The 12137-nt window shown below is 44.4% G+C and overlaps 1 protein-coding gene across 1 annotated transcript in view; it reads left to right on the top strand.

The window, feature by feature from the left end:
• Positions 1–1157: 1157 nt before the first annotated feature.
• BASP1 (brain abundant membrane attached signal protein 1) overlaps positions 1158–12137 on the top strand; it is a 49622-nt gene continuing 38642 nt past the window's right edge. Inside the window, exon 1 of the mRNA XM_059919218.1 lies at positions 1158–1378. The gene's annotated coding sequence lies outside the window, so the exon portion shown is untranslated. The remainder of the gene's footprint in view (positions 1379–12137) is intronic.

The raw sequence follows: 12137 nt of genomic DNA on the forward strand, positions 1-12137 counted from the left end.
GATGTCGTATTTGCTTCTTGCCAAAAGATAAGCAAGGTGAGCATATCTCCCCACCCTGGTGGTTACTCTGTATTCCTGTGTTAAACAAAGTGGCAGCCCCCCGGGCCACGCCGACACACGGCAGCTGGCTACGGTTTTGACCTGTGCGTTTCTGAGCGGCACTGTGCAGGTTGCCTCGGCTAACTCAGTCTTCCTGAGAACCGGTGCCTCCATTAAAGCACAGGCATCAAAAAAAAAAAAAAAAAAAAAAAGAACCCGACGGCTCCTTGCCTAGGGCTCTTGTCTTCCCTCCTTCCTCTCCCAAGTCCTGAGAGCATCCTCGCAGGGGCTACGCCGCCCGCCCGGCCAGCTGAACCTTAGCGCCGCGCTTGCCCAAAGCCGCAGCCTTCCCGGCTCAGCCCAGCGTGTGCGCCCGCCGCCCGCCGAGCGCACTCAGTCCGCCGGGGCGCCGCCCAGACGCGCCTGCAGTTGGAGGTCACTGTCAACCGCGCAGGCATCTGTCCTGATGGGCTGAGGGCAGCCACCAGGTCACCCCCGACCTCACTGCCTGCCCGGGGATCAGAATCTCAGCCGGACGTCGCGAGCGGCCGGGTGGGGATGCTGAGAAGGGTAGCAGGTGGCAGGGGGCGTCATTCACCACCTCGAGGCAGCCCCTGGAGTCTGAGCGAGAGCCCGAGCACTTCTTATCCAACCGTTCCAAATAGAGAGAGAGAAAGAAAGTGAGAGAGAGAGAGATTGAGAAAAACAGAGAGTAGTGCCCACGGACATCTCCGGCGCCGCGGGGAAGGGGAGGCGACAGAGGTGGGGGGCATGGGACCGGAGAAGAGGGGAGGGGAGGTGGGGAGGGAGTGGGAAACCGGCGTTCAGATATGATGTAGAGAGGCAGGAGGGGCACAGGGATGGAGGGAAGGGGAGGGGGAAAGGAGGGGACCAGCCGTTCGGAGGAGAAGGGAGGTGGGGGTAACCGGGATGGAGGGGATTTGAAGGGAGACGGGCGGGGCCCCAGCGCGGCGGGGAGTTCAGGGGAGGCGGGAGGGGCACCGGGACGGAGGCGAAGGGAGGGGAGCGAGGTGGGCGGGGTGAGCGGGAGGAGGGAGGCTGGGCGGGCGGACGCGCCGGGGGAGGGCGCTGGGCAGGAAGGGGAGGGGGAGCGCGAGCGCGAGAAATGCAGAGGCTGCAGCGGCGGCGGCGGCAGCAGTAGCGGCAGCGGCGACGGCGGCGGCGGCAGCGCTCCAACTCGCTCCTCGCTCCGGGCTCCGCCGTCGAGCCGGGGAGAGAGCCACCGCCAGCGGCCAGGCACCCGGCCGGACGACGCCAGCGACCCGGGCCCTTCCGCGGCACCGCGTTCACCCAGGGGCGGCACAGGCACCCAGATCCGGTAAGGAGGCGCGCCCCGGTGGCCCAGCTGCCGCCGCGGACCCGGGGTGCCGACCACCCGGGGGCCTCCGTTCCCCCCTCTGCCCCCGCCCCACCCCGAGGCCCTTTGTTCTCTCTCGGCGCCGCAGCCCGGGGCGGGGAGGGAGTGGTGCGGGCCCCACTAGACGGCGCGGGTCGTGCGGTCCCTCCGTGAGGCCTCCGTCGCGCTTCGGGCATCTGGGGTGATGGGGGGCCCCGAGGTGGGTGGTTTCGACCGCTCGCAGGGCGGGGAGGATGGGGGGGGGTTGGTGAGCCTGATAAACGGAGTTGGGGGTGGGCGGTGGGAGGGAAGCTGCTGGTTAAGGAGGAAATTGCCGAATGTGAAACCCTTTAAATGAATTGCGTCCCGAAGAGACGGTTTTGTGAGGCCGAGGGGAGAGTATCTGCCACCGGCACCGTCCAGAGCCGGGAAGAAAGCGCTTGGTGCGAGGGGCGCAGCAGCAGAAGATGGAGGGTGGGGTGCGGTGGGGCGGGAGGGAGGGAGGGGAGAAGGAATACGGGGAATCTGGTGTGATCCGAAGGGAGGAGGCGGCTTTTTGGTTCAGCAGATGGGTTTCCTTGACCCGTGGGACTCCTGAATCTTGGCTTGGGGTGGCCAAGGAAATGCGAGGTTCACACGACAACATGCCTCCAGAAGCACAGCTGAGCAGAGCAGAGCCCCAGCCTCGGTCGTGGCTGAACTGCCTTCCCATGAACCCGTGGGCTACATCTGAGCATTTTATGTTTTCGAGTATTCGGTTCGGAGAATGCGCTGAGCGCCTCCTGTCGCGGGCCCGGCCGGGAGGGTGTGAGCTTGGACCTGACAGCGCGCGGCCCCTGACCGCCCAGCCCGGCTGTGAGCGAAGGTTTGGGGTTTAGCAGGTTTTGCTTAAAGCGCTAACACTGAAAGCCAACGCCCGGCCCTTGTTCGCCCTCCTCGCCCAATCGCCCCCGCCTACCCGCCCCCCCCCCGCCCCCAAGAAAATTGCAGAATCCCTGGGTCCGCGCGCACACACACAATGCGTGGCTACAAACCGCATTCTTTCATGAATATTCATCGAACGCTTGGCTGGCCTCCTGATCTGCTTCCTCGGAGACATGTCCGCCTTGAAACGGACTCCGTGAACAGTCTTTGCCTGTGTAATTTTCACTCTGCTTAAATTAGCACAGCGCACACGGGTGCATTTTTAGTACCTTGACCAGGATTGACACCACACCTCGGTCTGCCGCGAGGCCACTAGCACATCTTTGGCGGGCTAAAAATCAAACACTAGTCTAGAGGTGGTCTTCCTGCTATAGGGGTGTGGATCAACCTCCCAGGGATTACAGCCGGGGCCAGCAGATCCTCAGTACTGCGGGCAAAATGAATGAATCGGGACTGTAATTACCTATTCCTTTGTCTTGGCCTGGCGCATGCGCCGGAGAACAGGGAGTGGAGGGCCCAGGCAGCCCCATCTGATCTCTCCATCACCCACCCCCCCACTCCCTTCCCAAGCCCAGGAACAAAGGCGTTTGCCCTAAATGTTGCGTGAAACCGCTGGATACAGATGACAGGATTTTTTTCCCCCCCTTGTGTGTGTATTTCTTCTTTTCCAGGCTATCTCATCTCTTGCTTTCTTAGAGATTTCAATTGATGAAAAATAAGATTAGCCTTGACGATGAGGGCAAACTGGGGATTAAATATTTTTGTAAACGAACACTGCTGTTTTCCTTTCTCGTGCTGTTCATTGTTCTCTTTCCTGTAAAGTATTGCTCTGCAGTGATGGCGGCTGTCTTAATGTGCATCAATTAACCGTTTGTCTGACAGATTTTTGCTGCTGGCCATTTGATTAAGGGACCTTGGTCTCAGAAATGACAGTGGGTATTGCCCCTAGTGTCACTCCTTGGGAAAAATTAAGACATTTTGGCGTTTATACGAACAAGATGGCCTACAAAACCCAGAGCTGAGAAAAGGGTTACCTTGTCAGGATCCTAACGCTGTTTTCTCTTGATTCCTAGTACCTCATTGTTTCATTAGGAATCCCAAAGACGAACCCCATGGAGATGGAAATCCACTGATAGGAGAGGAAGAAGGCAGCTGGGGCTGCTGGGGTGAAGATGGTTGATTAAGTTCTTCATTTTTTTTTTTTTTTTTTTCTGTGTCTAACAGAAGCCATGAGCCATCCTCTCTCTCTCTCTCTCTCTCTCTCTCTCTCTCTCTCTCTCTCTCTCTCTCTCTCTCTCTCTCTCTCTCTCACACACACACACACACACACACATTTGATGGTTGATGACTGATTTTTCTTCTAGTGAGGCAGTAACCAGATTATGGCCTCTTTTTGGGCTAGTTTGTTCTACCAACTAAAAGGAGACTTACTGTGTGTATAAAAAGGAGCTAAATATTAATAATATTTTCGCAATGGTACGTTATGCTTGAGAGAATTTTATGCTTAAGTATTCTCGGTACACCCTGGTAAGACAACACGTGGCAGGAAAATGGAAATCATCTCTTTTGTTCCTTTTAATAAAACTTGATATTGATCAAGTTGACTGTATCAGGACCTTTCTTTGGTAGAGTGGCTGCCTGCTATCGTCTCTACTCCGTAGTATTGAGTGTTTTTTTTTTTTTTTTTTATGGTTTAGAGGGCTAGATGTAGGGTTTTTTTGTTTTTTTTTTTGTTTTTCTTTTCCTTTAGGTTATGTTTTTGTGGAAGGGATGAGTCAATATAGACCACATGCAATAGCAAATATACACCAATATATCCCCAATTCAATGAATCTTAGGTTTTTGAGCAAGATAATTCTTAAATTGAATCATAAATGATCAGTTACCTTTTTGTTTTATCCAGCTAGCTTTTTGGCAAGCTTTAACAGGTAGAGAAAGGGAGTTGGGCCTTTTGACAAAATGCGCCAACAATGACTGCACAGTATTATCAGTGGCGCCAGTGGCGCATCTCTCCTTCACTGGTGCTCGCGCTCTGATTACGTGGGCACAGGAGGACCTTTTCTCCCCACAGACCACCCTAATTTGAACATCTAATTTGAACACCCTAATTTGAATGGAAGAACCCTATGGGCTTTGGCTCCCTCTCCTTGGAGGTATCTTTAAATCTTCCTGGATTTACTAGACCAAACCATATTATAATCTAAGATGTGACATATTCTCTTTAATTTTTGTCTTTTTAAAAAAAATTTCACATTAACAACAATTTCAAACCATTTTCACTCCGTGGTCAAGATAAGTGGAGTATGAAAAACTTAGCTTTGGAGGAGATTCGGTCACTGTGCAACGGATGTCTGTAATAGTCACTGTAGTTTTGTAAAAAATGGCAAAATCCAAAACCATTTTTAAAGCAAGGAAGGTGCCGTGTATATACACATACACAATGTATACATATATCCTCATGTTACGAAATAAAATTTTATTAATGATATGAAACTAAACTAGTTGGTGTAGAATATCACTTTACAGTGCTTCATAATGGTCTTCGGAAAGTAATCAGTTTTCTGTTTTTCTCAGTATACATATAGATGGGACAGCCTAGCTAGTCTACTGAGATGCTCATTTCCAATTTTTACCCATGTACCCCTGAAACAAATGGGTTGCATTGAGCATCTGAAATTAACATGTTCGTTTATGGGCTTAAACATTTACGTAAAGCCCTTTAAAAGCTGTAATAAACAATGCTTACTAAATAAAAGATTTATAATAAAGTTGCTCTGCCTTATTTTTGTTATCGTTTGTAAAATTTTGTTTTGAAAAATATTCAGGAAAGGCGTGCTGACTGTTGTTTGTCAAAAGCAACGGCCTTTGGTGTCTGCTTCTGTTGAGGGCAATGCTCTCATTTGCTTAGGTCTTTATCTTTCTAATAGGTAGTTTTTACCTACTCATTTTACACCCTGTTTATCAAAAGATTAACATCTCCTTAATGATTGTTTTAGCTGGTAAACTGGAAACCAGGTAACTTCTGAGGGAAAACCGAGCATGTATCTGGGTTGAAGTTCTGGGGGTGGGGGGAATGGGTGCGGAATCTGGCATTTTATCAAGTTTTCTCAACTCACTGAATCCTTTGCATTTATTCTGCCTCTTAAGACTTTGGATAATACAATGCAATGTGAACTTTACAGCTTAATTCTGGTGGATTAGTATCAGGAAATAACGGAGGTTGTGAATAGCCAGAATGTTTTTTAAAAGAGCAAATACTCTTGATGGGGAGGTTTCCTAGGATGTAGTTAGTGGAAGAGAGTCAGTTTGAGAAATCTCTAGGCACTGGCTCGGCCACTTTGGCCAAATTACTTCAAACCTCTTTGAATTTCACTTTATTCAATTGTATAATTGGAGTAATAATTCCTAATCTTAGACTGTAATAAGGACCACACATATGTCTGAAGAGTGCGTAAGTACAGTGGCTGGCTCTTAGGGGCCGGCCTAACCTCTCAGTCTGCATTTTCAGCAGTCATCAGTGTGATTGACATCGGCAACTAATTTCTGTATATTGAGCTGTATTTTTGTTCCACGCTGATTAAGACCTGAGGGTTTCGGTGTATTCAGTCAGAAATAGGATATTTCAAACCTCATGTAGATATTTGAAATTCTGTGAGACGCCGTATGGGAATTTGCCCCAAAGTGGATTGAATGAAGCTGGGATGGCCACCCTCACTGAGTTTCCCATGGCTGCTTATGTAACTCAAGAGATGGCATTTAAGTTCTTTTGAGAAAATACAGGGGTAGTCTTAAAACCACAGAAGTTCCCAGCCTGCCAAAGGAAGATTTTTGTTAAATGCCATTCCCTCCGCTGCTATTAAGACAGACATCTAGGTAAGTGTCATGTGAGAAAAAATGTCCAGTAAACCTTATAAAAAGTAAAAGGTAATCATTTAGGGAATCAGAGTCTTACCAGGATATAGTGAAATTGTAATTTTGAAAAGACACAAGCCTAAGAAGCAATGAGGTTAAACCACAGTCTTTTCTTCCCTCTGGAACTCAGAAATGGGATAAGACGGACGCAGAGAGTCTCATAGTGTGTTTTCCCTCTTCTGCACCCTGAGGGTTTAAGTAACTTTAAAAATCAGGCTTTCCAAAGGCAGTAGAAGTTTTGAACAAAAACAGGGAAAGCAGAGATTTTTTTGACTAGCGAAGGCAGTCAGTGAGGGGAGGTTATGATTGAGCGTGCTTCGAAGTCTAGGAATAAATTCCTGAAAGCTTTAGAGACTTAGAAATGGAAGTCATCTGCAAGCACAACAGGGAACCAGGTCATAAGGAAACATTTCAAGATAATGTAAGAAAATGGTGTTCAGTGAGAAAGGCAAAGTATTTACACATTTCCTTCTTATCTCTTAAACACTTTCTGAACCTGTTTTTGACTTGATTTTTTATTTTCTTGTTCATTTTGGATGAGGGAGGAAGGACTGGACTTCATGCGTTTGTTCCTTGAACTTCTCTTTGAAATATAGGGCTCAGCCACTGTACATTGTGTAGGAAGTGTGATATTTAGAAAGCGTGACTTGGAGGGCTGGGTGTGGAGCCAGATGCACTGGGTTAAGAATCTTGTCTCAACCATTTACTAGCTGTGTGACCTTTGGCAAATTGCTTAGCTTCTCTGTGCTTCAATTCTTATCTATAAAATGGGGGTTATAATACAGAGTTATTGTAAGGATTAAGTAAAATAGTCAAAGGCCTAGGACAATGCGTCACACACATTCTGTGCATCTTTATAATGCACATACACTATAAAGTTGTGAGAGGACCAGCTTTCTTTACTTTATCCTCTACATTTATAGCTGTTTATATGCTTACTTCAAAGATTATTATTGCAAGACAAGCTGGTGGTAGTACCCTGGACAGTTGGTAGAACATAGAAGTCTGTGGTTTAGAGAAATCCTCCAGGTGTAGCTATGATACCTTGAATATGTTGCCAGGACACTTGTACTAGTTTTGAAAGTCCAAAGTAGGTAGAGTCATAGAACCCCAGCCTCCATATTGATTGGTATTACAGTATAAAACAATAATGTGCAAGTCCTTGGAAATTGAGAGACCTTCAGAGAAAGGCTCACTGGTTTGATATGTTGAGATCTGGACTCCACTGGATAACCTTGGGTGTAGACATAATTCATTCATATTCCTGAAGAGGCTTGGCTTTGTTGTGTCCTGAATCAAGGTGCATTCATCAGCATCTGAAAGGAGTGTTTTAGTCATTAGTGCAAAGATTGATATAAACCAATTTAGATATTTAAAATCCTGAGGACACACCAGGAATAAGTTTTCACTTTTCTACATCCCTACCACCCACACCAGGAGTAAAGACTAAAGCTTGTCTTACTCAGGAATGTTGAAGGTGTTGTCACCTGTTGACAAAATCTTTAGAAATAATTATCTCTCTGGCAACCTTAGTCACTGTGGCCTCTTAAAAAAAAAAAAAAAAAGGGAAGTTCTTTGGAATCAGTTTGACCTTTCAGGCATTTAATTCAGGGATCTGCCTAAGTGATTTGTTTTTGGCCTTCTGGACACAGGGCTTTGCTGCTGAGTGAAGGTAAAATCATTCTCATTTTGGCTAAATTTTTTTTAATAGTTTCTTTAAACAGGATTTTGAATCTTAAGGAATCAGGAAGGAAATTATATTTTACTTTATCTGTCAGGTATTCACTATAGGAAAGAGGTTTTGGATATAGTGATTGTATCATTTAAGAAATTTCCTCCATCAAAGGTTTTATTTTCTTTTAAATCTGGAGAAGTTAAGGGACGAAATTGGACACTTCTTGACTATTTATTGTATGTCATATGCTCTAATTGAAATTTATGCCCTGAAACAAATTGTAAGATGCATTTTACCTGTGAATAAAGGAAAAAATAGAGGGTTAAACAATGTACATAAGATCCTAGAGCTAATAAAAATTGATAGAATTTGAATCCATGTCTGATAGCCCTATTTCGCTGGCCAATGCTGCTGTCTTTCCCATAAGCCATGGCCATTTTATTTCATGTAATTATGGACACTTGAAGAGAAAATGGATAACATATTGTAACACATTAACTTCTTTAATATTCATTTAGAGAGAGTTGTACTAAGTTCTTCAATGAAAAATTATTTGTCTTAGAAGAGATACAGTGTCTAATAAATATTTCATCTGTAAATACATTAAGTGATCTCTAGATTAGAAATGCTTCCTGTCATAGTGAACATGGGCTGATATCCTTAAATTATTTCTGGGATGACGATGGTGAGGATGAGGGCTGCTTTTCAGGACTGTAGAGAAACGTGGGTTTGGTTGCCCCCTTCACTTTCCTCATTACACTTCCCAAGTGGAAGGAATCATTCAAATGCCGTACCTGTGATTCTACCTCTGAAATACTAATCAGAGATACTCGTCAGCCCTCTTCCAGCTATGTAGTTAGGGTTGCCTGATTAGAAATAAACCAAGTCCTAAATTTGTGACCCCATTTTCCTTCTGCCCCCACACAGGATTCGTTTACAGAAGGTTGGTGGCTGCTTTTAAATACTATCCTAACTCAACCTCAGTCCTTTGTAAATACTTGCCTGATTGTAACAGAAGGTTTGAAAGCTCATGACTAAAACACTTCTTTGGAACTCAAAAGGATCTTAGAAAAGTTAGTGGCTTATTCAAGGTCCCCTGAGCTGGTTAGTGGCTGAGTGGAAACCCAGATTATTTCTCAATAAAGCCTCACTCCTATGGGCCCTCCCTTCTGTCTGATTGAGTCAAGCTCTTACTCACTGTCTGTAACTTAAAAAAAAAAATTCTTACCATTCTTTGACTCTGATACCAGTTTTTGAAAATCCAGTCCTGATCCTGTTTCTCTCCCTGATGCCCTGTCTCCCCTCTCCAGCAGAGAGAAGCCATTCTGCCTTTTGATAACACCACTTGTGCTTACTGCCTGCTACTGCTTTATCTACGCGCCATCTTTCCCCCTCAACTTCTCTCTTTTTTTTTTTTTTTTTCTTACATTATAGGCATGTGGTTTCCTTTAGATGCCAAAGAATTTATGGCATGCATTAAAACAACTTCGCCCAGAAAACTAAATTTTCGTGTCATATCTTTGTTTTCCTCCTAGAATAAACAGTGTTGCAGGATTTGCAGCCTGCACATGGAGGGTAGGAGTTTTTGAAAAGAAAGCCAGTTGGTTTTCGACTAATTTGGGGGCTGTAGAGTGAGTGGAGCAGTCAAGCATGGTACTCTCGAAATGCTCCGGAATCTCCTGGAAAAGCCAGAGCGCACAGCGCTGTGGAGAGGTGATGGACACGAGCTTTTATGCCGATTACTAGTGTTATCTGGCTTATTGGTTTGAGAGCTGCGTGAAACATGAGGTTTAATCTTTTTTCTTTAAAATGATCATTTATAGTATTTGGGCCGATTTAGAGGATTTAAAAGGGCTGTAAGTTTCTGAAGTAGTCATTAAGATATGGAACTTAAGTACTTAAGTTGTTAAAACACTTCATAAAGCTTCATATTCAGATGTTTGAAACGGATTTTAGCAATGTGAACTGTTTATGTGCAACTGTATTTGGAGAAACTGTGATAAGTTTAGTTTTAGATAAGAGAGTTCTAGTTTCATATTTAAAATAATCTATTTAGACATTTCAATAAGTGGAGAATAAGTTTTAGATAAATTTATATTGTTTCCCAGGGAAACCTGCAATAAACAATTGGCGTCACAGTTTTCGTAATGCTTTTAATTATTACAGTTTTGCAGGTTCAGAAGTGGATATATTCCTAAAGTAAACCCAAATTAAAACTTTTTTGTAAGTTTATGAAGAAAAAGATGTCAGAGAACAGCTTTTCCTGGTTGAGCTTTCTAAATTGCAAGTTTCCTGGTTTGCTTGGCCAAGTGGTTTTGCAAAGACCCACATCATTTACCCACTGACAGGCATTCAAAACACCATTGCCACATAGACTAATACAATAGCCAAGTTAAATAGTAACAGGATCTAATTGGGAAAATAGTATATCAAAAGAGAAAACAATAGGAACCATCTAATAACTGAGGACATCCCAGTTTCTTAAGGTTGTAGAGAAGAGCGTCTCCTTGGAATTGTTGGGTAGTCACAGAGTACTGTTTTAAGCTTCTCTGAGCTTGTCTTGGAAACTGTAGGAGCTGTAGGAATATTTGCTGTCTCTGACCTTTACAAATGTTCTCAGCTGTTTCAATACAAGATAACATCATCTGTATTTGCTTTCGGCATATTTAAGACTATTGGGTAAAAGGAAAATTGAGAGAAATCAGTGACTTACAGGTGGAGAGATTTTGAGATGACTTTCTCTCCTCCTTTATCCTGCATTCCATCAAGAAGGTAGGGTGAGGTTATATGACCACTTGGGTATTCACCAAAGACTTAAATGATTAAATGAGGTGTTCTGGAATCTTTTCTGAATGACTCATTTTCCTAAGGAAGAGTCTCAGTTAACAGTTGGTGGTGACAATAGCTCTTGGAAGGTCTTGTGATCACCCAGCCTCAGTGAATACTACCCTTATTGACCAGAGGTTATTGTGGCACTAGGGTTTCCTCAGTAGCCCTGGTGATCTTTTGTTGAGACCTCAAGCTTTGAATTCCTAGGGCTCACCCAACTGGACTTTTCCAGCACTTTCAGTGTGTGGTTTTCAGACAAATAGTAACAAGTGTTTGTAGCAATGTTCTCAAGAAGGTTGTTAATACAAGATTGATGGTTTCCCAGGTATGTGTTTCTTCATGTGACTCACATGATTATCAGTCTTCTTCCTCACCTAATCTGGTTGACTAAGGAAAAGTCTCACTGAAAGTTTCATTGATGTAAGAGACAGAACTAGTAGCTCACTCCATTTACCTCCACCCTTTCTATTCTTACTGGTTTTGTTTCCACTATCCAGAGAGCTTAGCTTTGATTTCATCTATAATAAAGTCTCCTGGGTGGGTGGTTGGGTAGGTGGGTATGAGGGTTGTCCTAGGAGAACTCAACTGGCTACAATGCAGAGAGAAGCAACTACATGATGGGATTATAACACATGATTTCACTAAGGTAAGAGTTGTAGTTTTAAATGGGAAAGGAGTTCCATTAATATTTCTAAGCTTTGATGTTTGATTTACTACTAACTCTGAGTGCTGAGAATATAACCAAAAAATGAACTCCTGAAAAACTGAATTTGAATGTCAACAGGCTTCACATCTCTCTGCCTCATCAGCCCTGTTAATTAGTCCTTCCTCCTTAAAAAATATCACATTGTTGCACTTTAAACTTTAATGTTGTCAATAGTAACACATTCTTGGACTGTATCCTTATTTCCAGCAACAAATATTACCATGTTAAATGGAGAAGTGGTGGTTAAAGGAAGCAGTTGGCAAATTAGGATTTGTCCCCAGTTAAATTAGGATTTGTATCCATGCTACTCCCTTTAACTTGCCTTCTTTAAGACCAAGAGCAACTGCTTGCATATCTCTTTTCTGTTATTGATCCGCTTTGCTAGGCATACTACCTAAGGAGTATCCTTTGTCATACCTGTAGTGAGATAGCCAAGAATCCCAGATAAAGGGTAAAGAAGTCCAGAATGATGTAATACTGCAAAAAATGTTACTGCTGTTTCTAAGGGGACTGAAAAAAAAACTCAAGCCAGTTTTGAGTTGAGCATGATTTCTTTTGGAAGAGGGCGTGACCTGAGGGAGATATATCTAAAAATCAACCCCCAAACCTCCCAAACCCTTAGGGTATTTAGACAGCATAATATAATACAATTAATATTAGCAGCACAAACCAGCAAGCAGGCCCTGACATGCTAG

The sequence above is a fragment of the Balaenoptera ricei genome, chromosome 3 (genome assembly GCF_028023285.1).
Source record: "Balaenoptera ricei isolate mBalRic1 chromosome 3, mBalRic1.hap2, whole genome shotgun sequence".
In the NCBI taxonomy this organism is placed as follows: Eukaryota; Metazoa; Chordata; class Mammalia; order Artiodactyla; family Balaenopteridae; genus Balaenoptera; species Balaenoptera ricei.